Here is a 25,814-nt window from a genome sequence, read left to right on the forward strand (position 1 = left end):
GTAGTGTGGCTGCACTGATGAACATATCGAGTCCATCAGGTGAGCCGTCGTAGATTGGCACCATTGCGGCTGCCTCTTTGTAATCGAATTTGGACATTTTCGGTTTTTGTATTCCAACAACGAACAATATCGCAAGAGCTACTTCTTTGAAAGATTTTTGTTTAATGATAATGTTTATTTTATTTCTAATATCTTGATATATTAGATTAGCATTTTCGGCAAGCAATAACAATTCTTCAGCCTCTTTATTGTGTACGAGAGGGTCTACTATTGTTTTAATATCTTCAGCTAATTTTTCAGCTTCTGTGAGCTTGGTTCTCAATGTAGCTTTTCTTAACTTTTTAGTTTGCTCGGATCGCAGTGATTTTGCAATTACTTGTAATTTCTGTATTTTGTTTTCTATTAAACTTGCCATTAAATTAAAGGCGAAATTTTTTTATTTCTGTTTTTGTTGATGTCTACAACAAGTAGTCTTACAGCTTAGCACATATTTTACATGAACATTTTGTGTTTTTTTTTTTTCATTAACAATTTTTACTTCAAAAATTTTTTTTTTTTTTTTCATATTTTACATCTTATAATTGACTTACCATCTCTGTCGGCGGTATCCTACTACAGTATCAGTAAGGCTGAGCTTTGTGAAAGGTGTCACATAGATGGTTGCTCCATGGATGTCTTCAATTTTGATATTGAAACCTCTTTTCGGCTGCTTCGGGTGTTGCTTCCTATATTGCCGCCATCCGATTTTTTCCACTAATGCGATGTGTTCCGCTTGGGCCTCCGCCTGGGCCAAGATGTCCTTGATGTTCTCGTTCCACATGTTTAGTTTTTCCAATGGTCACTAGTTCGTGTAATGAGTTTCTATTGGTTCGTTCACATGGGTGGTTAGCACAGTTCCGTTTATTAGTTCACTTTGGTCTAGTTGGCACGTCTTCGTTGATTAGTTCACTTTGTTCAAATTTTGAAAAAAAAATAGTTCACTTCTGCCCTTTATACCTGGTTGAGCTGTGCCGCTCTCACTGCTCGGGAGGCTACTCTCTCCGAGTGATTCTTATAAAACGTGTGCATTAACCGCACAACACCGTAACCTAACGCAGCACCAGCAAGGATGCATAAAGCAATCGTTTGCGGTGAACTCGACACTGGGGCGCTCGACACTATCTCGTCTGCCGAGAAAAAGCCCATTTTTGAACGTTCACTGTTTCGTCAAAACAAAAAAAATTGTTTGGTTTCACTCATAGCCGAAGATTCAGGCTAAAGTCTCGGTCGCCATGTGGAGGTTCAACCCGATGTAGTATACAATTTCTATCACTTTGGGGCACTTGTGATATTATTCGGAATGAAAGAACTCAGGCACATTCCACTAATATAAATATCACTATATTCTTAGTTCCGTCCTCGCGTGCATTCGACACTTGTTAACTTGATTGGTTGGAAATGTAAAAGACCTGTTGCTTGCATTCGACATGTACTTTTTATAATGCTTAAACTAAAACTCTACACAAGGTAGCTTCTATTCTAGAGGAGGAGGAGCCAGCAAGGAAATATGTGAGCGCGTTCGATTGGTTCGAACGGGTCAATACGGAGAACAAAAGGGTAGTGGTTGTTTCTGTGTGTTGTCATTTCACACTTGGTTGAAGTGGGTTAGTTCTGCATAATGTTACGCTGCAAGGGTGAGTGGTTGTTATTTAATATTATCGTATGCAGCTGTGAGCTAGTGACATAAAAATGCATTTGGCCTACAAACATGTATGACGATAATTTATGGCGTGGGAATGAATTTGTGGGAATAGGATCGTTGGGATTTTATGACAAGTGGGAAAGGATAATGGTAATAGGTTATCCCGCTACAGAAGTCTGAAATTGTTTCAGACGATATTCGTATCGGTTGCGTCTAATCAAAGAAGCGTTTCGATGTTTGAGCTCATTAAGAACTATATGAGATCTATCGCAATCTCGCCATATATGATAATTTGTCGTCTTTGTCAATTGAAAACGAATTAACGAAGGCGATCGATTCTAAAGAAGTTATTATTAAATTTGCTTCAATACAGTACATAGTACATTTCTAATGTTTGTAATTGATTTTAACATAGTGTAATTTTTGAGCCGAATAGCACATTCTGAATGAGTCTATAATGTTAAAAAAAGATACACTGAGTTTTTTTGTATGACCAAAACCAGGGCTCTGCATAGTCATAGTCAACTGAGGATAGTCAGCTGACTATCTGACTGACTATATCCGTATACAGTTAGTAATGACTTTTGGCTTTTTCACGCAGTTTCTCCGCCAAAACGACTAAACGGGCAGTCGGACGTTTAGTCGCTATCTCCTTCTACCGACTCGACTATATCATTTCATGCTTCCCAGTCAAATTGTCTTCATTGGATTTCCCCCAAAACGAATTCGTTCCTCTCTCTCCCATGTATCACGTGTGCATGCATCGATGTTTGAGTTCAACGTGGTTTGACATACGCTACAGGTGAGCTAGATTCTTTTGTATCGTACACGAAAATTACTCACACGTATAAAGTAGCGTGCAGTGTGTGTGCGATACTTTGCACGCAAATTACTAATACTCATTTTACTAAAGCATTGGTCATTTTGATCGGGAATTAAAAGAGCGTTCAAAATCTTCTAAATTTTTGAAGCAATTCAAACTTCAATCAAAAGTCGACATGTTATCATGATCTGCTAGTAAACTGAAAACTGGGCAATTTCTACAACGAGGTTTCGGAAAGCGAGCTTTTGCTTGAGACATCAAGATTCCGTAGACACTTTTTGACGTAGAACTACGCCTTCATTGAGGGTGCCAATTTAGGTCACGTTTTTATGCAATAAAGTTAACGTAAATAACTATATTTGCTGCGAACAGATTTTGACGATTTGCATACCAATTATCTAAGATTTCTTTGATATGCTATACATTACAACCCCGTAGTCTGTAAATGGTTTAAACTAACGAAAACTAGAAGAATTCCCATTTTCCCACACATTTTTTCTGCCGATTTGTGTGCCAACCCTACCGAAAGGGACGAAAGGGACGCAAACATGTTGAATTATATTCACTACACAAGCCTGTCTCGAAGAAGAAGAAGAAGAAGAAGCCCGCTGTATCAAAGTGTGGAACATAGTAAAAAAAATACAGTAAAACCTGTTTTTGTGCGAATTTTTTTTGTGCGGTGTATGAAAAGAAGCATATTTGACGAAGTTATCATTCATTTAGGTTTTTTCGATGGTTTATATGCATTTCAGTGCGAAAAAAAAACATATTTGCGTCTCAATTATCCACTTCTGAAATCATTCCCCTCCTCTCATCAAATGCTCTAAGTTTTTGCATGACATGATTTCTAACAGCAACACGTTTCGACATGCAACTAAAAGCACAAAACAGCCACGCGCAACCGAAAAGGCAAACTGTCCCGTCGCAAAGCAGGGAAACAAAAGGAAATCGGACGGTGAACGACGTGGATTTGAGTTATTTTTCTTGGGGGAAACTTTTTTGTGCGGTCCCTATCTATCGCACAAAAAAAGGTTTTTTCAAAATGTGTACCGAACACGATTTTTTAGAGTTCTGATGAAGTTTTGCACGACTTTTTTTGCGACTTTTTTGTGCGGTCCCTATCCCCCGCACAAAAAGGGTTTGCCTGTACACGTAAAATAATTTGCCCACTTCTCGTTTGGTGGTCATCGGAGCAACATAGTTTTTGGAGAATCGTTTTTTTCCACAAGGACCCTTCTCAGGGCTAGAGGGGAATGAACTGAAGAAGTTTAATACCAACTATGGAATGGAATGGAAAATTAGTAAAAATAATGGAATGGAAAGTATTAAAAAAAAACTAAATAATTGAAAAGTGATTTCAAAAACTTCGACGCATTCTAAAATAATATTCGAAGTAATAAACAAGAAATAAACAATAATATAATTCCTTAGTTCTACGTCGAAAATGCGGTCATAGCCTAGGAACAACCCCTTCCAATTTTTAAAACGGTTTTATTTAGCTTGCCCTGTAATATATTTGTATGTTTGTATGTTTGTATGTTTGTAACATGTTTGTCTGTAGCGCTAACCCACATTAACAGAAATTCGACCCCATTTCGGTTGACCGATTGTTCTGAAATTTGGAACACACCTTTATCTCTGTAGAGTTTTTTTTGCGTATTTCATGATCTCGAAAACCCAAGATGGCGGCCGCTACAAAATGGCGGATCACATATTTTCTCAAAACCTCATCGATATGGGTTTTCCAAAACTCCATTAACCCTTTCACGACCACGGGGACGCCGATGTCCCAAGCAAAAATCATGGATTAATTAAATATTCACGTAACCATTGTAAATTATTTTTTTATTTTAATATTTCGGAATGTACCTTTTTATTATTTTTACTGGCAATACATAATAGCGACCATAGGGACATATTTGTGCCATAAATTTAACAAAAAAAAAGGTAAAAGTTTTTTGAATTTTTAGTATAAATTATGTTTTTAGGGTGCCTATTGATTCATAACATATAGCTAAATTGATTTAATAAGGTACCGTAACCTTATGGTCCTGAAAGGGTTAATATGGGTATCAAATGAAAGGGCTTGACTAGTAGAACACAGTTATTTATAAAAAATGCAAATCCAAGATGGCTGCCACTACAAAATAGCGGACTACAGATTTCTCAAAACCCTATTATTATGGGTATCAAATGAAAGGGCTTGACTATTGGAACACGGTGAAAAATTTATGAAAAATGCAAATCCAAGATGGCTTCCACTACAAAATTGCGGAGTATATATTTTCTCAAAACCTCATTAAAATGGATAAAATGGATATGACTAGTAGAACACGGTTATCTATTAAAAATACAAATCCAAGATGGCTGCCACTACCAAATGGCGGACTTCATATTTTCTCAAAACCCCATTAATATGGGTATCAAACGAAAGAGCTTGAATAATAGATCACAGTAGATCATGAAAAATCCAAATCCAAAATCCAAAGATGGTCGCAATCACAATATAGCAAATTAATTTATTAAACGGTTTGATTCAGCTTGAACTGTTTGTATGTATGTTTATATGTCTGTAGGGTTGTCCCACATTAATGGAAATTTGATCACTAGGAACTGACCGAATTTATAAAACACCTTTATCTCTGCTGTCATTTTAAAACAGCTTATCCCATGATCATGATAAATCCAATTTGGCCACCGCTACAAATAGCTGATTCCATATTATCTAAACAAAAGTTGAATGAGATATGTGTATCAAAAAAAAACGAACTTGACTTGGGGAACACACTATGTATATTTGCAATCCACTCAATATCGGTATCAAATGAAATGAATTGACTAAGAGAATACAATACAAAGGTTTTATTGTAAAGAAATATTCTGAAGGAACAGATAATATACTAAAAACTAGAAAATAAAATAAGAAAAAAAACTTTTTTAGTTAAACGGTTTCATTGTGATTAAACATAATAATGTACTAAAAGCTAGAAAATTATTAGGCAAGTAGCAGTTGACACACATCTTCTTCATTAGTCTAGGACATTGATAATACTAAAATAAAATCGTGTGGCACGTTGGATTTCTATTATCCCCAATTAGCGACTTCATCATATGTCCCACGATTTTGTTTTAATCTTATCAATTCCCTAGACTAATGAAGAAGAGGTGTTATAACTGCTAACTGCTACTTGCCTAATAATTTTCTAGCTCATAGTATATTATTATGTTTAATCACAATGAAACCGTTTATCTTAAAAAGTTTTTTACTAATTTTTTTTTCTTCGCTTATTTTCCGTCGGCCTATTCCCGCCACGTTCAGTGCCAATCACCGACACCAGGGAGGCGACTCCACTGGCGCCGTGAACCGTAGATATTTGAAATTCGTTGAAATTAACCTCGACAATGCCAGTCATTAGACTGCAATGGGTGTATTACAGTTCTTCGTGGAGCTTTCAAAGAACAGCTTCTAAATCATACAATAAGTTTGAAGCTGTTACTAACCGTTTGCGTTTCTGCGGCATCTTGTGGAAGAGGCTAATCGAAGTTAAAAATATTTTTTTTAAATGCAGTCAGGAACAGGGCAGGCCTGCTTGGATGGATTGGCTTTATTGTCAATTGGAAGTGAAAGTGCTATATCCTTTAACTTTGATGCTATATCTTTTCACTTTGACGATGTGTTTGGATAATTTGCTGCCATTATATCGAGACGCGTGAAGATTTTGTGATCTATGTTCTAGTTCTAGTTCTATGATAAATACGTTTCTTGTTTCGCTAAATTTGATTTTTCAATATAAAACGAGAAGCTTTGACTGAAGGGGTGACACCCAAGACACATCGCCCCGGGTGTCATACAGTTACACGACGCCACTGGTGATAAGAAATTGGGATCAAGAGAAGGTTGTGAAAATCGATTACTGAGAGGCATTATGAGACCATCTTCAAAACGGCAACAAATTGTAGAACAAAATGTAGCATATTTGACCCATATCGGACAATTCCAAATATCTTAAATAAAGTTTTGAATTTCACGCAAAAACAATGGATTACCTTTACCCCAACCTAATATATTTTTGTAAGGATGCGATTACTCATTTCATAAGCCGAAATAGAACAAACGAAATGAGTTTTCTATTTTGACGTAGGACTACGTCTTACATTAAGAGTGCCAAATCAGAAAACAGGTCACGTTTTTATGAAATACAGTTAACGTTAATAACTATTTTTGTTGCGAACGGATTTTAACGATTTGCATACCAATCAAATAGGAAATTTTCTAAGATTTGTTTTATATGCTATACATTACAATCCCATAGTCTGTATAATGTTTAAATTGATTAAAATTGGATGCAATCCCATTTCCCCATACATTTATTCATACTTTCCCGAACAAAGCTGTCAATAATAGGCGACTTATGCAGCCGCTAGAATAGAAACAACGAAGGGTAATAGCGGAAAGAGAATATTTGCGAAATAAACTCCACCCTTGCATAGTAAGTAAGTTATCGCTAGCGTATTGCATCTCCTCTGAGGAAAATTCTCAGAATCTTTCTGTGCCCGAAACAACAAAGGTCGCTTATTGTGCTCGCGCAAATGATTATAGGTCGCTTTTAGCCATCAGTGTTTGGCTTTGTGTGTGTTGCTTATTTTCGTTGCGCGAAACTTAGAACTTATTTATCTCCTGTACATGTGAATAGCATACCTTCGATACTTTCAGTTGTCATTCGTATTTGCTCTCGTGCGTATCGGCTCTGTTCTGATGCAACATGCTTTGTTGACGGTTTTGACCGAGAGTCGAGAAACGATTTTTCATAAACGGTCATTTTTGCGATGTATCATTTTTATCGTTGCAACTGTCGCGTGCTTGATGCTTGTTGAATGGCGATGCACGGAAGATGCCTCTCGTTAAATACTCAGTGCAATGCGTGCATTGATATAAAGAAACAAATTGCGACATATGACAAATTAGTGTATTGTTCTCGCAAAGGCAAGAAAGAATCATTGCTTCTCAAAATGATTCTACAAAACCACGCAAGCCATTGAACCTTTTCAGGGTCCCGGAATTGTTTACTAAAGAGTTATTTATAAAATTTTGACGTATTCGCAAATAATATCCGAAATGATAAACCAACAAACTAAAAAAAAAAAAGATTGCGTAGTCCTACTCGGATACAATCCATCGATTTTTTTCATTGGTTTCTTTGCGAGATGTTTGTTTTTAGGCAATTTGTCTGGCACGACATGTTGCCATAGGAAATAAGTTATTGTTCGGAGCATTTCTCTCACATCCTGTATACAGCTGACCAGACTTGCGTAAAAACATATTCACTTCGTAAAAATGATGATGATGATCGTTATCCCTCGTTTACCAAACAAAAAAATCCCATTTGAAACATATGTGCTGTTAGCATCTGGGACATGGATTTGATGCTGATTTATTTTTTTAGACCGATTAGATCGATATCATCGAGTGTTGGTAGGAAAAATTCGTACATGAAGATAGCTAGACTATGTTTACTCGTTTTAGTCTATACCTGAATTGCTGAATATAATTTTGGGTAACGAAATCGTGTGCGATTTACTACCTTGTTCAACTTGGGTCAATCAATCTTTTGCACTCGAGCTGCGGCGCTCTGTTGTTTAAATGTTTTTAAAGAAGGTAAAAATGTAAAATGCCTAATTTGCCAAAAATCGTCTCGAGTTGCTGACCTCTAGTGCAAAAGGGTTTATATGTTAACACAGAGGCCGCTCGTGAAGTTGTTTGAGATTAACAGAACTTCACCGTCTAGAATGTGCCACACGCGTGAATCATCACGCATCTAAAGCGCTCTTCGAAAGTAGATTAAGCCTTTGCGGTCGTTTGTCTGCTCTCAGCCACAATATCACGGAATCATACTAAACTTTATTCAACGATGTAATAGTTTACATTTTTCCTAAACGTATTTCAATTTTTAATGAACTTTTTCACGAATGCATACGGAATTTCCATGCATAATAGGTAACAGAACTCAGTATAAACAAAATGTTATAAGTGTGTAAAGATAAGAGGATCTCATTCAAGGGAAATTAATTCCGACCGCAAATGGTTAAAATTAATTCGGGGTTTTTCATGTGAAACAATATATGAGACAATACTGCACGGTATTTCATGTAATATATTGTGTTTCAGAAAATAACCAGCAAATGAATCATCGAAACGTCATTTACAACCAAAACGTCAACTGAATCATTTTCAAGGCTCTTAATCATACAAACATGACTTTTTAAATTACTCCTAATGATTCTGGCAGTTCATTTTGCGATGAATTCTGATTTTCGTCCTCTTATTTTCAACCTTTTATTATTTATCTTCGTATTTGCTCCAATCGTAAAACGTCAAAACCATTCTCTTCCAATATTCATCACTGAGGCAGAATCACCATAAACATCGACAAACATTTGATGGGCTTAAGGTGCACTTTTTATCCAGATTAAGCTGATAATGGAGCAATTCCACGTCAAATCAGCCAGCCAGCCGTTGACCCCACCCTCTCGGTTTTTTTTTAATTTTGTACAAATGGTGGCAGTCACTCAAAATCACAATTTTCATTATGAAATGACCAATTTAAATCACGACTGATTTTCCATAAGGGTGCATGTAGAAAAACTCGAAATCAAGATTTCTGATTAAAATATGATGTACGGCAAGGTTGTTGGAGAATCATTCAACTATTTAGAAAAAATAATATTTTAAATACATTGTTAAAAAATATTTTTCAAAAGACGCACCCTTCGATATTTTTCAATATATTTTTATTAGAAAACTCTTTCAAATGAAAAAAAAATTGACATACAGTGGTGAAGTGTCGAACTTTCTAAAATGGAGTAAAAAAACCACGTAAATCCCAAAATACGCGTAAAAACCCGCTTAAATTTCAAAAACCGCGTAAATATGAACTGCGTGAATTTCAAAACCTGTGTGAATTATTAGTTTATAATGCACCCCATATGCAATTGATTTACTGATTTTTTTTTTTGAATGCTACAATCATGATATCTGTTTCACCTTTCATTTCTCAGCTATTAATCAGTGATACAATACAAACTTATTCCGTGAAAAGTCACATCAATTAGAACATGAAATCTGTTTACACTGGTGTCACTTTTTACGCGGTTGATACGTGCCGTGTAAAAAAAATCACGTTAATTCCGAAATCTGCGTAAATTCCGAAATCAGCGGAAAAAACCGCGTAAATTCCTAAAACCTCGTAAAAAAAAGCCGCGTACAAAACAACCGCGTAAAAAGCGACTTCAGTGTATATAACGTTTTTTCCTAGAACTAATCGTTCTCGATCATGACATCGAGCACGTTGTTTGGTCATGTAATGAATTTTGCAATGAAAGAATTAAACTGGTTGCCGATTTAGAGGCTCAAGGAGTACACTCATGCATGCCAGTTCGCGATATCTTAGCTACTCCCAACCCTAATTTTATGTTCCCCATATATCTCTTCCTAAGAAGCGCTAATGTTATTATTTAGGTCGTATCTCCTACTCCCACTGTCCATTCTCCCTTCCTTTTCAATTACAGGAGCTATTAACATAACAAGGAGGAACTCACTACCAAAGGATACCGTTGCTACATAAACTGGCGATGTAGTTGTTACGACCCACCACAGGCACTGTTCCAGACAAGGATAATACCGACGAGGCAACGAAGGAATAAATTATATATTTTTTTATATTGCACTGTAGTTACACTGTAGTTTTAGCTAATTAGACTTAAGTTAATAATTATGTAGTTATAATATATTCAAATAGTTTAAAAATGTATTGCTTGATGGTGGCTCTTTATCCACTTGAGACTAATTAAATCAATAAAGGAAAAAAAATAATAACAATCGTTCTCGAGATATGACCAATTTGAAATTATGAAAATCATGTTCATGAACATAATAGAAAATGCTTATTGCCGTTGGACATTACGACTGAGGTTTTTAACCTGTTCGCCCTAAATTTAACCTGTTCGTGGCAAGACGTGATATTTACGTGCCGCTAATCCTTATTGCGTCTGGTAATAAATTTTACTTTTTTATTTATCAGATTTGTTCTAATTAAATAAATAGAAGGGTGGTGTCCAAGACACGACCGCATTGTCGACGAAGGATTACTAAATTATCGTCAACGAGAATAAACATTATAGCCTTTTAAAAATAAATTCTCTAGTACAAATACTTGGTATCACTGACAAGCAGGGTTGCCACCTGTATTTTTTTTTAATCTGGAAGAATTGAAATAAAAATCAGGAAGTAATCAGGATAGATCATATTGGGTTGTCCGGAAAGTACGTGCCGATTTCTGGAAAAACAAATACATATTTTTCTAGGAAGACTTACATCCATTCAATTCTATTCTACATTCTACTTTCTTATTATTTTGTGTTTTTGTTTTGTTTTGTTTAAAAATCTTTCGTCATCTTTCACGCAGCTTAAAAAAGAACATGTTTGTTTTCTCGTCGAAAACTGTTAAAGATATTTTTATGCTGGCCATAGAAGTTCTTGCCATTGCATTGCATTGTTTATACTTTTCCCAAAAATCTACAGCATCACTACAGCGAATTGAAGAGAAGAGAATATTCAGTATTTCTTTGAATCCATCGTCCATACTTTGGAATATTAGAATATTTCCATTGTGAACCATGAAAGTTGATTCTACTTTGAATTTGACGAGTAAATGTTATATTAAACCATATGATATTGACTTTGAATTCAAAAAGTTTCTTTCGAGTACTATTACAGTCTGAAACGTTTTCCTTTGGCCCTTTTCACAAAGTAATCTAATTTTTTTTTCGAAAATTTCAAGTATGCAAAGTTGCTCAAAAGACCAATGCAATCTGAGTGGTGCTGCCAACTCCTACGACGAGATGGCATGAAATCCGTCATATACATCATACAAGGTAAACCTAATCTCGTTATTATTTCTTGAATTCGTCAGATGTTCTGGTTTCATGAAATTATTGACATATTGATAAAAAAAAAGTTAGGTACAGCTTTGTATACTGCGTTTCACAACTATAGAACCACTCATTTTTTCTGAGTTTCCAGAGATATGTGAGAAGTCGGTTGAACTGAAGTATATAGTGTAAGATATAACAACTATCTTCATTTAAAAGACTGGCCATTTGAACTTTACTGTTGTGGACAGGCGCGAAACATTCCAAAAACAAAAATTCCAGTGTTTCATAACTATAGAACCAGATGGAAAAACTCTCACTTCTTTACAAAATGAACTCAATCAGTTCAAGTAACCCATTCGGGGTGGTTATCTCGTTCTACGCAAAGGATACTAATCGTTTAAGCTCTTCAAATCACTCATACTGCTTGTAAACTGCATCTACTATTCATACGATCACTCCTCATAAGTTCTTGATAGGGTTTTGATCTGGTAAACAAGCGGTCCAGTCCAGAATCTTAAGCCTCTATTCAATAAACCATGCCGTGACTTTCCGGATTTTATGAATTGATGCCAAATTACCCAATTATCACATTGTTTTTTATGTAAAAACAGCAAGATATGATTCTGAAGTACTTCGTTGCACTTCTGACTGTTCATTCGTGTTGATGGTAAACTACCTTAACCAGGCCTTTTTGAAAAAATTCTCCCCAAATTCATGCCTTTTTTTTCCTTTTTTCAAAAATTCACAACTTTTGAACTACTGGACCGATACAGATGATAGACATATCAAATTGAAGCCAATGAGGCATGTAAAAAGCCTCAGCTTTCAAGAAAAAATATAAAAATATGGCGCCCTTGGTCCCGAGACCATGAAAACGACAAAAAAAAACTAATACAATCAATAGTTACAAAACCACCACGTTTCAAGAAAATCTGAGAACCACTATATCGGTTTGACATGGTATTACTATGTATCTGTCCTGAATTTTTAGAATAGGTAATTCGCGAATTACAAATCGATCAATTTTTATCCAATATTTTCGTTAAACCACATTCTAATTCTACATTCAACATGATGTAAAATATTTTATGCAGAAGTTATAAACACATGGAAACCTTTTTGTTAGAGGGATCTAAACACAAATTTAATCGATTGATTGATGATTGATTTGAGTAAGTTGTAAATACCTCAAAGAACAGAGAAGCGTCGATATATCAGTAAGATTGATTTTGAGTGAATGTTTTACACAGCTAATGTCATGGGCCGTAGAAATTCGAAGGGAGGTCGTTCTGCGTAATTATCGACCTCTCACGAAATATGTTGATATGTTGAAAGGTGTTCATACCTTGGTCGAACATCTCAACTAATGCAAACGAACTCCAAAGCCTTCCATCAAATTGAGCTTAATTCCACTTAGGAATGGAATTGCATTATAACCAAACCGAAGCCGCGGAAACACACAAAGAGGAGGCTTTAGAGCATCTTCGAAGCACTCTTCTGCGTCCGGAAATGAAGATTTGTGTGAATTCCATTACAAGTCAATTTCAGTCAGAAAGGGAAAAAACGTATGAAACAGATCTCTGGCTGAAGGTTTGATATAGAAACTTAAGTGCAAGTATTACGTAGAGAACAAGGCCTCATTCTTTCGCTTCTGATCGGTAAATGTCTCCGTTGAAAGCCGTGCCGTGAGACTAATTCCTTCCCAAGCCATTTTAAATAACCTTCTAGCGCGCGGTAAATTCTAATGCTTCCGCCGTACCTGTCGTATCATGCATACATTATTATGCTCCGCTCCGCATTCCTCATTCAGGTTCGGTATTGTTCACCGCCGTCACTAATCTCTGAATGACAAGTTGCTTCCTTTCAAGTTTCTCCGCCTCTCGGCTAACGTTGGCCGCTATTTCGCTGCAAGGCTTTGTAGATCTGCTCTCCTCGTCTGGCAAGGACTAGAAAGGTGAATAAGACACTTTCTAAAGCATATACTGTCAGCCGATGAATGTGTATATTCCACGAAACAAAGCGAGTGTTTCAAACAGCCGTTGACGCTGACATCCTTTCTGCCACTCCGTCTGCTCAGGACAGTCAACAAACGAAGGCAGGAAGACTTTCCTGTTGCTCCTGCTACCGCCACTTGTTTCGTCTTCTACGGACGTGTTCCACTTAACACCAATGTCACGATTGAGCTTTTGATTTTCCACTAACGTCCTTCGTTTCCGAGGTGCACACTATTTTCTTTTCGCATCAAAACACTTTTTTTTCCGGACAATTTGAACACTTTTCTATTTCTCTTTCGATGGTGATGGTATGGGCACCTCTTTTTTTTCTACAGACACTAGCGGAGGCTGGGAGCAAACGTGATATACATCCCTGGCCAATCTCACTTTTATTATTACTTCCAATTTCTGTTCCACTGATGGGGTTTGGTTCCGCCGTGTGTATATCCACCGCTTTATTTTCACGCTTTCTTGGCGCTTTTTCTTTCGGCCAAATTAGGAGAAAATTAAACGCACTTTTCATTCACACACTTCACTGATCCCACCGATGATATCGCCATCGGTTGCGGTGTGCAGCGTGGAATCTGAACCTTACTTCGATTGAAAACTCCGGAACTTCGATCCGATAAGGCACTGTTTGATTGGAAGCAAAACAACATTCAAAACGTGTTCGCCGACCAAAAATAGAAAAAAAAAAGAGTGTGATAGCTGAATTGATAAAGATTAAAATAACACAAGTGAAAAAAAAGCTAAACACAAACACTCGAACACATTACGGCGTTACGGTCTAATCCAAACTTCGGAAGCACGATCCTGCCAATGGCTCAAGAAACTTAAGTCACACGCGCACCATCGTCCGGCCCGATACTCACTGACTGACTGACTGGTTGCGACCGGTGTGTGGAGAGGGGTGCGTTTCAGCACGAAACTTCGAGCGCACGAGATAGTGCGAACAGTGGAACGATTCGGGCCGGACTTGTTCGATGACGAGGAGAATGAGGATCGTAATGATGATGATGATGATGTCGATCGGAATAGCCGCATAGTTGCGCCTCTGCTTTGCACTGCTTTTCTTCGACTTGGGGTCGAATCATCGCTCGGGATGCGACTGATAGCGTCGATTGCGGCGTATCAAATATAAGGTTTTAATGAATAAATAAAATCTGTTGGTTTGTGATAATTATGGACGAATGTATTTCTGAAGTTAATTCAGAAATATTAATTTTGTATTGTTTACTTAAAAAGCTCTCTACGTACGATGTTTTTTTTTATTGATTCAGTAGAACCCCGATTATCCGTGAGTGGATGATCCGCGAAAGCGAGTTTCATAGTAAATATATAGGGTTTGTCAATGTATGACGGGTTCATGCTTTGGTCAAAACTTTCACATTATCTGACCACTGTTGTACACGACTTGTGGATTGATAGTTTAATGATTTTAGTATGCATTGACAAAACATAGTTTTCAGTTTTCATTTTTTCGTGTTTGCACCTTATTTTTAGTGCTTCATTGCGTTATGCGCGGTGAATTTGCTGAGAAAGATCCTCCACAACAATGCAATACATTTTATAAAAATAATGTTTATTTTTCTATTGGTGAAGGTAAATTCAAATCATAGTCATGTAATGTGAAAGTTACCTTAGTCAATTTTTGAGTTCAAATGATTCAAATTACAACAAAAAATAAGGCAGAAAAAAATATATATTCACTTTATTCCAGATGTCCACTTATTATTGTCACCACCAAATTCTTGAATGACAGCTTGACATTGCCGTGGAATTGATTCAAAAAGTTTTGCTGTAGTTTTTGGTACGATTTTGTTCCTCTCAGTTGGAATTACTCTCCGCGGTTGCTTAAGGCTTGGTGGATTATTTTCTAGAATTTTTACTTTTAATAAAGCCCACAAATGTTCTACTGGGTTACGGCCAAAAGATAACGCTGGCCACTTCAAAACTTTGATTTTTCTTTCCGTAAAACAACTTGATACCAGCATCGAGATATGCTCGGGATATTCATCTGGCATTTGGAATGTGTACCAACGACCAAGCTTCAGTTTTGGCGAGACTCCTTAGACCCTAATAAAATTATTTTAGCCTAGTCTGACCAAATTACCTTCTTCCAGTCATCAATTGTTTAATCGATGTAATTTTTTCGCCCACTTAAGCCGTTTTTAAAGATTTTTCTCTGATAGTCATGGTTTATTGAATGCTATTCGACCCTTAAAAACCTATTTATAAAGTCATTCTAGTTCTGTTTTAATGGATGATAAACTCACTTTTATTTATTTTGAAAATTTAGAATCCAATTGTTGTTGTTAATGTTGATTAACTTTTAATACGATAGTTCGATCAATTCGAGAATTTTTCTTTGATTGACGCTCTGATCAGAATGCTGGTATATAATAACTACTCTTTTCAAAATTTTGAACAATTCTAGCAATCGTATCTTTGTTTAATCAAACGATATAATTAATTTAAAGGTATACCCAAGGTTAATTTTCAGCACATTTTCTGGCATCCCGATTTATTACATCAAATGAGCTGAAAGATAACATAAAATGTTCTACTCCCCAATACATGTATATCATTTGTATAATATATATGCTAGAGCCAATATGAGGGAGCGAAACAGGAGACACATTTAAATGAAAGCTTTTCGTACAGTTTGCCAAATACACGGCCCAGACAGAGAAATATATATTCTTGTTCATGTTCTTCTTTATCGGCTTAGAAAACACCTTCCAACTTCATTTTATGACGAGGTGTAATATTATCACGCTCCTTTATGATAACACTGCAGCTATATGGATAGCGTGGTCGTGTAAAGTAACTTCGCATTCCAGCCGGCCTTGGTTCAATCCCCATTGACGTCGTATGGACTTTTTTTTTGCAATCCCAAATGAAAAGAAAAAAGAAAACAGAAAGAGATGTCTGCTCGCATACATACAAACCATTTTTAAGCTTCAAAATAGCTCATTATTTGCGCATTTGACTCTCATGACCAGGAAATGGCATCTTTTCTGCCAAAGATGGCATGTTTTCTGCTCACGCTAGTTTGGGTGTAGTTTTTTTTTCGGTGGCATGGTGTTCCATTATCAATGCTCGGACAATTGAAGAAATTTACAGATTTTTTGGCTTGGCGTAGTACACAACAAAATGGTACAAAGAACATTTGGGAAAATAAACTCAATTTCTTAAAGTAGGGATAATTTAAAGCGAGAGGTATTTTTTCATAAATATTCCCCCAAAAAATAAATTTAACTCTAAATCACCTATTGTACGAGCCAGTTGGCCGTATATGCTGGACCGAAGGTTTTTCTTCGCCGTCGAAAACGGCTGCCAAAAGGGCCAGTGAAATGGTAGCACTTAACTGAATTTGGCTATCTACAGCGCACAGTAGATCTCTCACCGGTGAGGGAGGGTAAATGTACCTTTGCTTTCCCACTTTTTCACCAAAGTCGCGGACAAGCACTTACTTTTGGTACTTTTGGAATTGAGAGATATTATCACGAAATTTTCTATTGTACGAAAGACGATCGAAAGACGACGTGTTATCGCAATGAGGAATGTATTTCGACTGTACTTTTTTGGTTCGGGGTCAGTGGTCATATAGATCGACCACTGACCACGATCGTTCGGGTGAACACGGCATTTCTCCTAATTTCTCTCTCTCTCTCTCTTGCTATTTTGTGTGTATAGCTGTAGCTTTAGGGTAATATTATTAATTGTTGCCTTATTGCTATGGGGTAGGGAATTATACTATAGGGCCTCAACACCTATTTTTATTCTCGATAATAATATTTTTGCATAAAAAGTATTTAAATAGTTTAGCCGTCATTCGTTTTTCAAACAGAACGAATCAATCTACTTTGTCGAATGACAGATGGCGCTACGTCCGCCTAATCGAACCTTCATCCATATATGCGCAAATAACGTCAATTCGCCTAAAACCAGGCGCATCGTCGGCGAGTTAGATATCTTTCTGAATGACCACAATAAAATATTGAAATTATTCAAATCACACATGCTCGGATTGTAAGGTGTCTATCTCGTTATTGTCAGTAATCCTGATATAACATCGGCTTGAGAACACGTATGTAGATCCAATGCCCTTGCTGTTGCAGGAATTATGGTAGGCGACTGCACAGCAACGCGAGAAATTGTGATTCGAAGAAGAAACAATAATCGACGCTCTCCATCTTCTTCTTTAATGGCTCTAACGTTTATAACGTTCGCCTTCTCAACGTTGTATTATTTGCGTCATTTTTATTAGTACTTAGTTGAGATTTCTATTCCAAGCAACATGCCTTGAATGTATCAGGCTGTTTCAAAAGTTCTTACCCTCACATGCTAATCGCTTCCTATGTGTCTGGTACCATGCTAAATAGCACAATCATCACTACCTTAATGCTTTTCACACAGATGAGATCATCATGCGTGGGTTGATAAACCCGCTCACAAGAAGCGACTGCGTCCATAATGCGCTATCGCAATCCATTCGGTACTGTATCATGCACGTTTTTGTATGCCCCTCTTACGCTGGCTGCAAGACTGTACTCCACCTTACTTTCAACATCTGTGACCATATTTGATGCACCTAACATGCTCTCGTTCGTACGGAACCGCCAACGCACAGATGAGTAAAAACTTTTGCAACGCCCTGATATTCTGAGTGACAAGCTTAAGAATACACTCTGTCAAACTTCTATAAGTCCACCCCGATTCTATTTCGTTGTAACACAAACAATTGGAATTTCAACAAGATACATTCATACATTGTTGAATACATAGAATAAAGTATATTCAACGTCAATTTCGTTCAAAAGGGTCGTTTGTTTATTTATTGTGCCTCAATATTATCATTTCAGCTATCCAGTTTCTATAAGACCACTTCAAAATTCATAAGTATTATCAATGAAAAATTCAAAACAATCGTCTGATTTACATGTCAATAATTGCCAACTTTTTCATTTCGATTAATAACCTGGAAAATTCGTGTTGGAATACTATTTACCAAATTCTGCTGAACGATTTTTTCGATATTTTTCCATGTTTCCGAAATTGCGACATTGAGCTCTTCAATCGTGGCGTACCATTTTCTCTCAGTGTAGATTGTACAAGGACCCCATTATGATTTTCAACACGATTCAAGTCTGGAGAGCGAGCCAGCCAGTCCAAAAAAATTAAATTTTTGGCCCTTAAGCCATTGCTTAGTTTCCTTGCTGGTATGAATGGTAGCATTGTTTTGCTGGAATGTGATTTTTTGTGACGATATCCACGCAAAAACGGTAGGAGAAAATCATGGAAACTGCGAAGCAAATGTTTTACATGATTATAGAATTTCAGATCATGAGACTATTTGTGTTATACAGGGTTCGGCAGCATAACTTCCTTTTTTAAAATGCGCGCCACTCAGTTAGTTGATGTCATAGCGGAGCGCTAGTGGTCTCGTTCAAGAGGGGACACTGTAAAGTTTTGTCCCGACACGGTTCAGTCACCATCATGCGTTGGGATAGCGTGCCTTTGCCGTTGAGTTTTCGCTTTAATTTAGCCCCGTTGGCTCCCGTCCCAGACCGCAAATCAATTGTTACATGGGTCACTACAATCAGACAAACTGCAAGTGCGACAAAAGGAAGAACTGGAGTCCCTGGGCCCGTTAGATCACCTGAGAACATTGAAGCAGTGAGAGCGTCAATGTTGCGATCGCCACGGCGTTCTGCGCGCAAACACGCATCTGCCCTTTGACTGTACGATCGTTCTGTGAGAAAAATTCTTCGTAATGATCTTCATTTTCATCCCTATAAGATGGCGATAGTGCAGGAGCTTTCAGAACGTGACTTCAATTCTCGGACGAACGCGTGTGAGCTTCTTCTTGATGTCGTTCCCGAGGGTGCTATTGTTTCTATGGGGTTTTTTGAAATCCCGTGTTTATGTGAACCGTCCAAAGAACCCTACAAGATTTGAATACCAACATCCGAGGAGAAATTGCCAACATAACACCTGCTATGCTAACAAGAGTCATGACAAACGCCAGAAATCGAGTTACGCAATGTGTGGAGAATGGGGGACGTCACCTAACAGATTTGATCTTCAAAACAATGTAAATAAAAACATTAGACATGTACCTACATTAATAAAAAATAAATAAATATTTTCCGATGCATACAATAGTTTTTATTGAGTTTTGAAAAACGGAAGTTATGCTGCCGCACCCTTTACCAGGTAGCAATTTTGTTCCAGACACTCAGAACGAGCAAGTTTCGGTTAAATCATGGTTATAATCAGGCGAGTCTTTGCAATATATTAAGACAAAGTTTGTCTATTTTTTTTCAATTAAAAATCAGCTCTCCCGTATCAAATATCTGTTCTATGTCACAGAGTAACAAATATTCTGCAAGTGGAAACTTGAACGAAATTGTATATGATAATAATTACATATTATGGATGAAGTTTTGATTTTGGAAGCATTAACAAAAAAAGTTTTGACTTATCCAGTACAGCGTACGACGTAAAACTGAAGTTTTTCGCTCTTTCAATTGTCATTAATTTCTAAGACGCTCTAATAAACGAATGGGTGTCAGAATGATTTTGAAAAACAATAATCGCTCATCCCAGTTACTATCGCGAGAGTTGTTTTTCATGTTCAATTTTTTGACGTAGAACTACGTCTTCCAGGAAAGGTGCCAAATCAGAATACAGGTCACGTTTTTATGAAATAAAGTTAACGTTGATAACTATTTTCACTGTGAACGAATTCTCATGATTTGCATATCAATCGAATCGAAATTTTTTAAGATATGTTATGTTTGATATGCTATATATTACAATTCGTCAATCTCTAAATGGTTTATATTCATGAAAACTGGGAGATCTTCCTTTTTTCCCGAGATCTCGATTTTCAGGATTTCCAAACATTCCGTCACGTTTCCAGAATTAAATATAACAACTCTTTTTCTCTGAATACAGACAACCACTCGAATAATCCTGATTTCCAACCATTTTTTACGTCAAAATAAAAAAAAATGGGTGGGTTATATCTATGATATAACCGCAAGGTTTACGTGGGACTACCTTAGCGTAGCAATCATTCGTTTGTATTGATTAAATTTTTGATTGAATGAAACAATTCCCGAATTTGATTGAATTCAATATATTTGCTTTGTGAGTAAAAATATTGTATAATTCCATATAAGGTCAATTCATGAATATGTTCTTCGTTACAAGTAAATTTAATGACAGTCCTTTTACGTTTAGTATGATGTCCAGGACAAAATATGTGAACGGAAGAATTATCAAACGATTATTTTATTATACGTTTCCTTCTGAAGTTTGCATCTCTCAAGTGTACGTATTTCTCGAACCACGAATTTGGTTGATTTGATTAACTTCAGGCACTCAGTTCCGATTTTGGCATGTACGTCGGACGCATATAGTTTAATCAGTAGGCGTTATCGTAGCAAACGGTTATGAAGGCATATCCTTCAATGTAATCTTGAATAACCGAGCCAAAGCGTTGTGTTCGTACCTGCTTTTGTAATCCGTGTTAGGAAAACACTTTTCGGAGTGCAAAATAAAACATGCGAGTGCAGAAGTACCCCCGGAAGACTGTTTTAAGGAAACATATTCTAGTTTACACAAAGGCAAGCGAGTACAAAAGTACTCGCAGTTTGCATTTATTTGCTGAGCCCATTTACCCAGATATCTTGGTTTGAAGTCTGTGTTAGGGAAACACATTTCAGTCGGAACAAATCATCCCCGACTTGCATATATTTGCAATGCCAATTTCCCTAAGCTCCATGTATTTGAAGTCTGTGTTAGGGAAACACATTTCAGTCGGAACAAAAATACCCCCGACTTTCATGTATTTGCAATGCCGATCTCTCCAACGCTGCTTGGGTTTGAAGTCTGTGTTAGGGAACTCATTTCGGTGAGAAAAAAAAAGTCCCCATACTTTCATGTATTTGCAATGCCGATATACCCAAGGCTGCTTGGTTTTGATGGCTGTATTAGGGAAACCGTAGATCGGGCCAATCAGAATGAGGCAGTTAGGGCGTTTAGATAACGCTTAACATTTTACAATTATTCATTTGTTTAGCTAATGAAAAATAACATTTTATCAATAGCGATAGAAGCGTAGAAATATTCCCTATCAATTGATGCAAACATCTTTCCGATCCAGTAAGAAATGTTCGAGTTATAAGCATTCGGAATCTTTCATTTTTTCCTGCATGTTCTGTGTTTAGGTTTTCATTTTACCCCCCATATACTCCGGTTAGACGTAGTCCCACGTCAAAATTCAATACAAATCTGTTAATTCGGTCGCCGCGTGTTGTATTTCATTTCGTTCATTCAAGTGAAAAGAGGACAGCATACACAACCACTTATGCTGCTATACATTTTGCTACCATTCGCGTCATCTTTCAATGAGAACGAAAGAGGAACAGGAGAACCCCGAAAACATGCAACAAAGCGAACTAGCGAAAGAATTTATGTTTGTTCCTGCTTTGTCTGAGATTCACAAGTTCGGATGATGATGATGATTCTTCTTCTTTATGTTTCGCTCGCTACCTTCTTTTTTATGAATTAGTCGGTGGTTCCAGACAGCGTTATTGATATGTTGCTTATGGTTTGCACGCAGTTTCGTGGAGGCAAACTCTCTAGGGGAGGTATTGTGATCTTGTCTATTTCACGTCACATGAAATAATTACAACATGTCGACGCTAATGATGAGCGAAAGTTAATCACTCCAAAACTAGAAACTTGGCTTCTTGGTATCTGTGGAGACTCGCAGAAAATTACCATCAATCTATTTCAGACCACAGTCGTTCTCCAGCTGTGTTGCAGACCTGCTCTTCGACGCCTCTTTTTGAGACCCTCCAGCGCAACATGTGGTGTTCAATATGTTCATCGTTATTTATGACGAATGCCCTCTCGCCTGACGGCTATTTGTTTGCGTGCAGTACAAACAAAACAGAAGAAAAGAAGCTCCGAAAACAAGCTTTGAACAAATCGAATTGTAAGTGTGTGTACCTTTTGGGGTTCCCATTCTCATCGCAAAGGGCGTTTTTTTCGAGGTCTCAACTGCTTGACCGCAGCTTCTTGCGTGTGTTGTTACGTTTCCCTTCTCCGTGACCCTTTGTAAAATGTTGTTCTCGGACGAAGTTTGCGAAAAAGAAGAAATGAAGACACACCAAGCAAAAGTTGGTTCACAGGCCTTCTTTATTTTGTTTTAGTTTTTTCTTCTCTCACTCTCAATGTCATCGAAACCAATTCAAACCAACCTTCGGTTCACTTTCCGGAATTCATCACGGATCCATTCTTTTGTTACCCACTGTTGTGCTTACTAATGAGAAAAGCAATTATTTTCTGCTCTCAATTTTTGTTCAATTTTTTCTGCGCTTTGATTTAACAACACATCTAAACAAATGACTCGGTACATTACGGTGCTCTTTGTTCTTTCGCACGTTCATTTTGATGCGTTTTCATGCCCATTTATTCTCATGTGTTCCGTTTCGATTACCGAAGAACACCATTGAAGTGAACGATCGGATCAAATGTCAGTCTCCTTCAGTGACAGTTTGCTGTGGACATAACCTCGGCAGAGTTTGAATGAACTTTGCATTGGTCAAATAATTCGTGGTTGAAGCAGTTCATTGATTCATATGGTAAACTGTGCACCTCTATTGAAAATTTTGAGTTCACACCACGGTGATATCAAAAGGGGGGAAAATAATCAAAGCTTATTGTGCTTCTCTCCCTCTCGCTTACTTTAGTTTCAAGTGGTTGACTGCTGGAGGGGTTACTGTCTGCTGAGTGTTGATACATTAACAGAAACCCTAAAAAATTAGATAAGATTGATATGAATATTTGGATATCTGTCGGTTTATAATTGAGAAGTGTGATAAACAACTAGTCATTTGATTGAAAAATCATGCGCTAATGATACCTCGACAGTGACTTGTTGTGGCTGGTTGAATTAGACGGTCAGCGTTTATAATCTGAGACTTCATAGAGAACTCAATAATGCTGATTCGGGATGATAAGTTAGTTGTGGCGCCGTAACTTTAGAATCATAATAACTCTTCCGGGAGTGATGGTGGAGGATTTGCAATAGATAACGTATAATAGCGAATCAAAGTAAAACTTCCCAAATTTTCTTTATTCAGGGTAATGGATTCAATACACACAGGGTGAACAAAAAGTTGGAGTTTTATTTCACTCATTTCCGTGAAAAATCTCCAACACAAAATAACATATTCTTTCACTTTAATATGGTTCGAGTTCAGTAAGACCGGACTTAGTAACATAATTATGATTTCGAGTAAATCGAACTTAATGTTTGAAGCTGTGTTGTTTGCGAAGCTTCCAATAATTCACTCCAATTGCTTTCGAAGAATTTCATGCCAACTCGTCTTAGGAGTTGGCAGCACAATCTCAGATAGCAGTGAAACGTTGTGAATGTTGTAGAAACATTGTTCATTTAAACAACTTTGCACACTTCAAACCTTCAAAAAAGAATTGGACTACTTTTTGAAAAGAGCCAAAGTTTTTTACTTTATTTTTTGCAAAGAAATATAATTAAAAAACTATAACACCTAAAAAATTCTGGTTGAAAATTCTTGAGTTTAAAAAAAATATCAAAATTGTTTTTAAAAAAATTACACTGGAAAAAAAATTTAAAAATTTAAATTCATTTTTCTCGAAAACGTTTTTTTTTAATTCTCAAAAAATTATATGAACATCCTTTGTTGAAATTAATTCAACGGGATTCCAAAAATATTATTCTCCAATACGGAAATGAATAATAAAGAAAAAAAACTTTGATCCGTAATTTATTTTATTAACAAAAAAGAGTCAGAGAGAGATGGTGATTTTCCTGTCGGAAGACATAATTGTAGGCAAATATAAATAGTTATTTCCATTACATGATTATGTTTATATAAGTATAATTTCAATCTACCAATAGTTCCATCAATTTATATAGTGTGAGAATATAAATTTGTGGAACTATTGGGCTTATTGGGCATTTCTCATCTTCCATAATTTCCTAATCGTCTGGTTTACAATTAGATTACTCACGTTTAGTTCCTTTCAATAATTCCAATTTCCAATTCTACGATATCAGTGTTCTAGTGGTAGCGGTCCCCAACAATATTGGACTCGGAGATAGCAGGACTAATCATAGGCGAATTTTGTAGTTGTAAGTAATTTTTAGATTAGTTATCCATAAGGAATTAGATTAAACATAATTTACCGCTAAGTAGATTTTAAGATTAACCTATTTTATCCTAGAACGCAATCGATAAACTCTTTGCTCTTTAACTTTGGACTTTTGTTTACTTTTTGCTCGGTTTTGTTTTTATCCTATTAGGTTTTACTCACTCAAGTTGACAATACGCTGAAGCGGTCACTCCACAGTGCCTGTGCTGACAACAAGGACGCGTTGTTGTTGATTGGCAATACTATTAAAGCTCAGAGGTGAGCGCGTAGGCCTAATAGGACAGGCCAACATCCTTCATGAGCACTTTTACAGGGAAAAGGTTTTTCTAAAAACAACTTTTTTATGTTGTCTTTCAAAAAATTACAAATGATTTTAGTTATGTTTAAAGTCAAGATAGCGATATAGTGTTTTCGACAACATTTTAGATCTTATTGAAATATGAATTTTTATTGAAGATGTGAACTTTCTATCTTTTATAGTTTTTGGAATATATGGCATTTTTGTATGGAGACTCCTGAAACAAAATTGTTTAACTCGCAAAATTTTTGTGTTTGAATTCTCGCATTTGACATGTTCTTGGCGTGTCTTTAAAAACTTCGCGGAATATGTCAATCGCGATGATTTATGCACCAAAATGTTACGAGTTAAACATTAATTATATTTTTCCAAAAAAAAAACATGAAAAAGTTGTTGTTAGGGTAACTCTTTCTCTGTAGCAGCGCCTTTTTGATATTTTTTTTTATGAAAATAATTTTTTTATAAATTTTGAATTTGTTTTCTACTTTTTTTTCGAAAAATCTTATTAAAAATTATAAGACCTACAAAATATAGTAAATATAGTTTAGAATTGTTTATATTTTCATGAAAAAGTTAAAAAAGGGAATTAAAAAAATTACACCGAAAAAAATAATTTTGTAATTCCTAAAATCATCATTTTCTTAGAAACATACTTTTGAATGCAAAGCCTGTCGAATATAAAGGTCGAAAATAGAAGTAGGCGCTCTTTAAGTTGCAACCACCGAATCCGAATTTTGGTGGTAATTTTCAATAATTATGAAGCGTTGCTCGTTCGTGTACTTCACCATGATGAAAATGACGATTTAGACTAACGTTTTGACGTTGACAGATCATTAAAATGTTTTAAGGATTCGTTCACACGAAGAC

At 36.5% G+C, this 25,814-nt stretch overlaps 1 protein-coding gene across 6 annotated transcripts in view; it reads right to left on the bottom strand.

Annotated features, from left to right (window-relative positions):
- Positions 1-25,814, bottom strand: part of LOC129774891 (uncharacterized) — a 531,717-nt gene that overhangs the window by 95,664 nt on the left and 410,239 nt on the right. The window contains exons 1-2 of one of the 6 annotated variants that reach the window (XM_055778945.1): positions 14,191-14,297; positions 13,195-14,062 (exon numbers count right to left, since the gene is read on the bottom strand). The exons of 4 other annotated variants lie outside the window; for them this stretch is intronic. The gene's annotated coding sequence lies outside the window, so the exon portion shown is untranslated. Of the gene's footprint in view, positions 1-13,194; positions 14,063-14,190; positions 14,298-25,814 lie in introns of those variants that run through there. One more of the 6 variants, XM_055778946.1, reaches the window with a different exon arrangement.

Source organism: Toxorhynchites rutilus, chromosome 3 (genome assembly GCF_029784135.1).
Source record: "Toxorhynchites rutilus septentrionalis strain SRP chromosome 3, ASM2978413v1, whole genome shotgun sequence".
Lineage (NCBI taxonomy): Eukaryota > Metazoa > Arthropoda > Insecta > Diptera > Culicidae > Toxorhynchites > Toxorhynchites rutilus.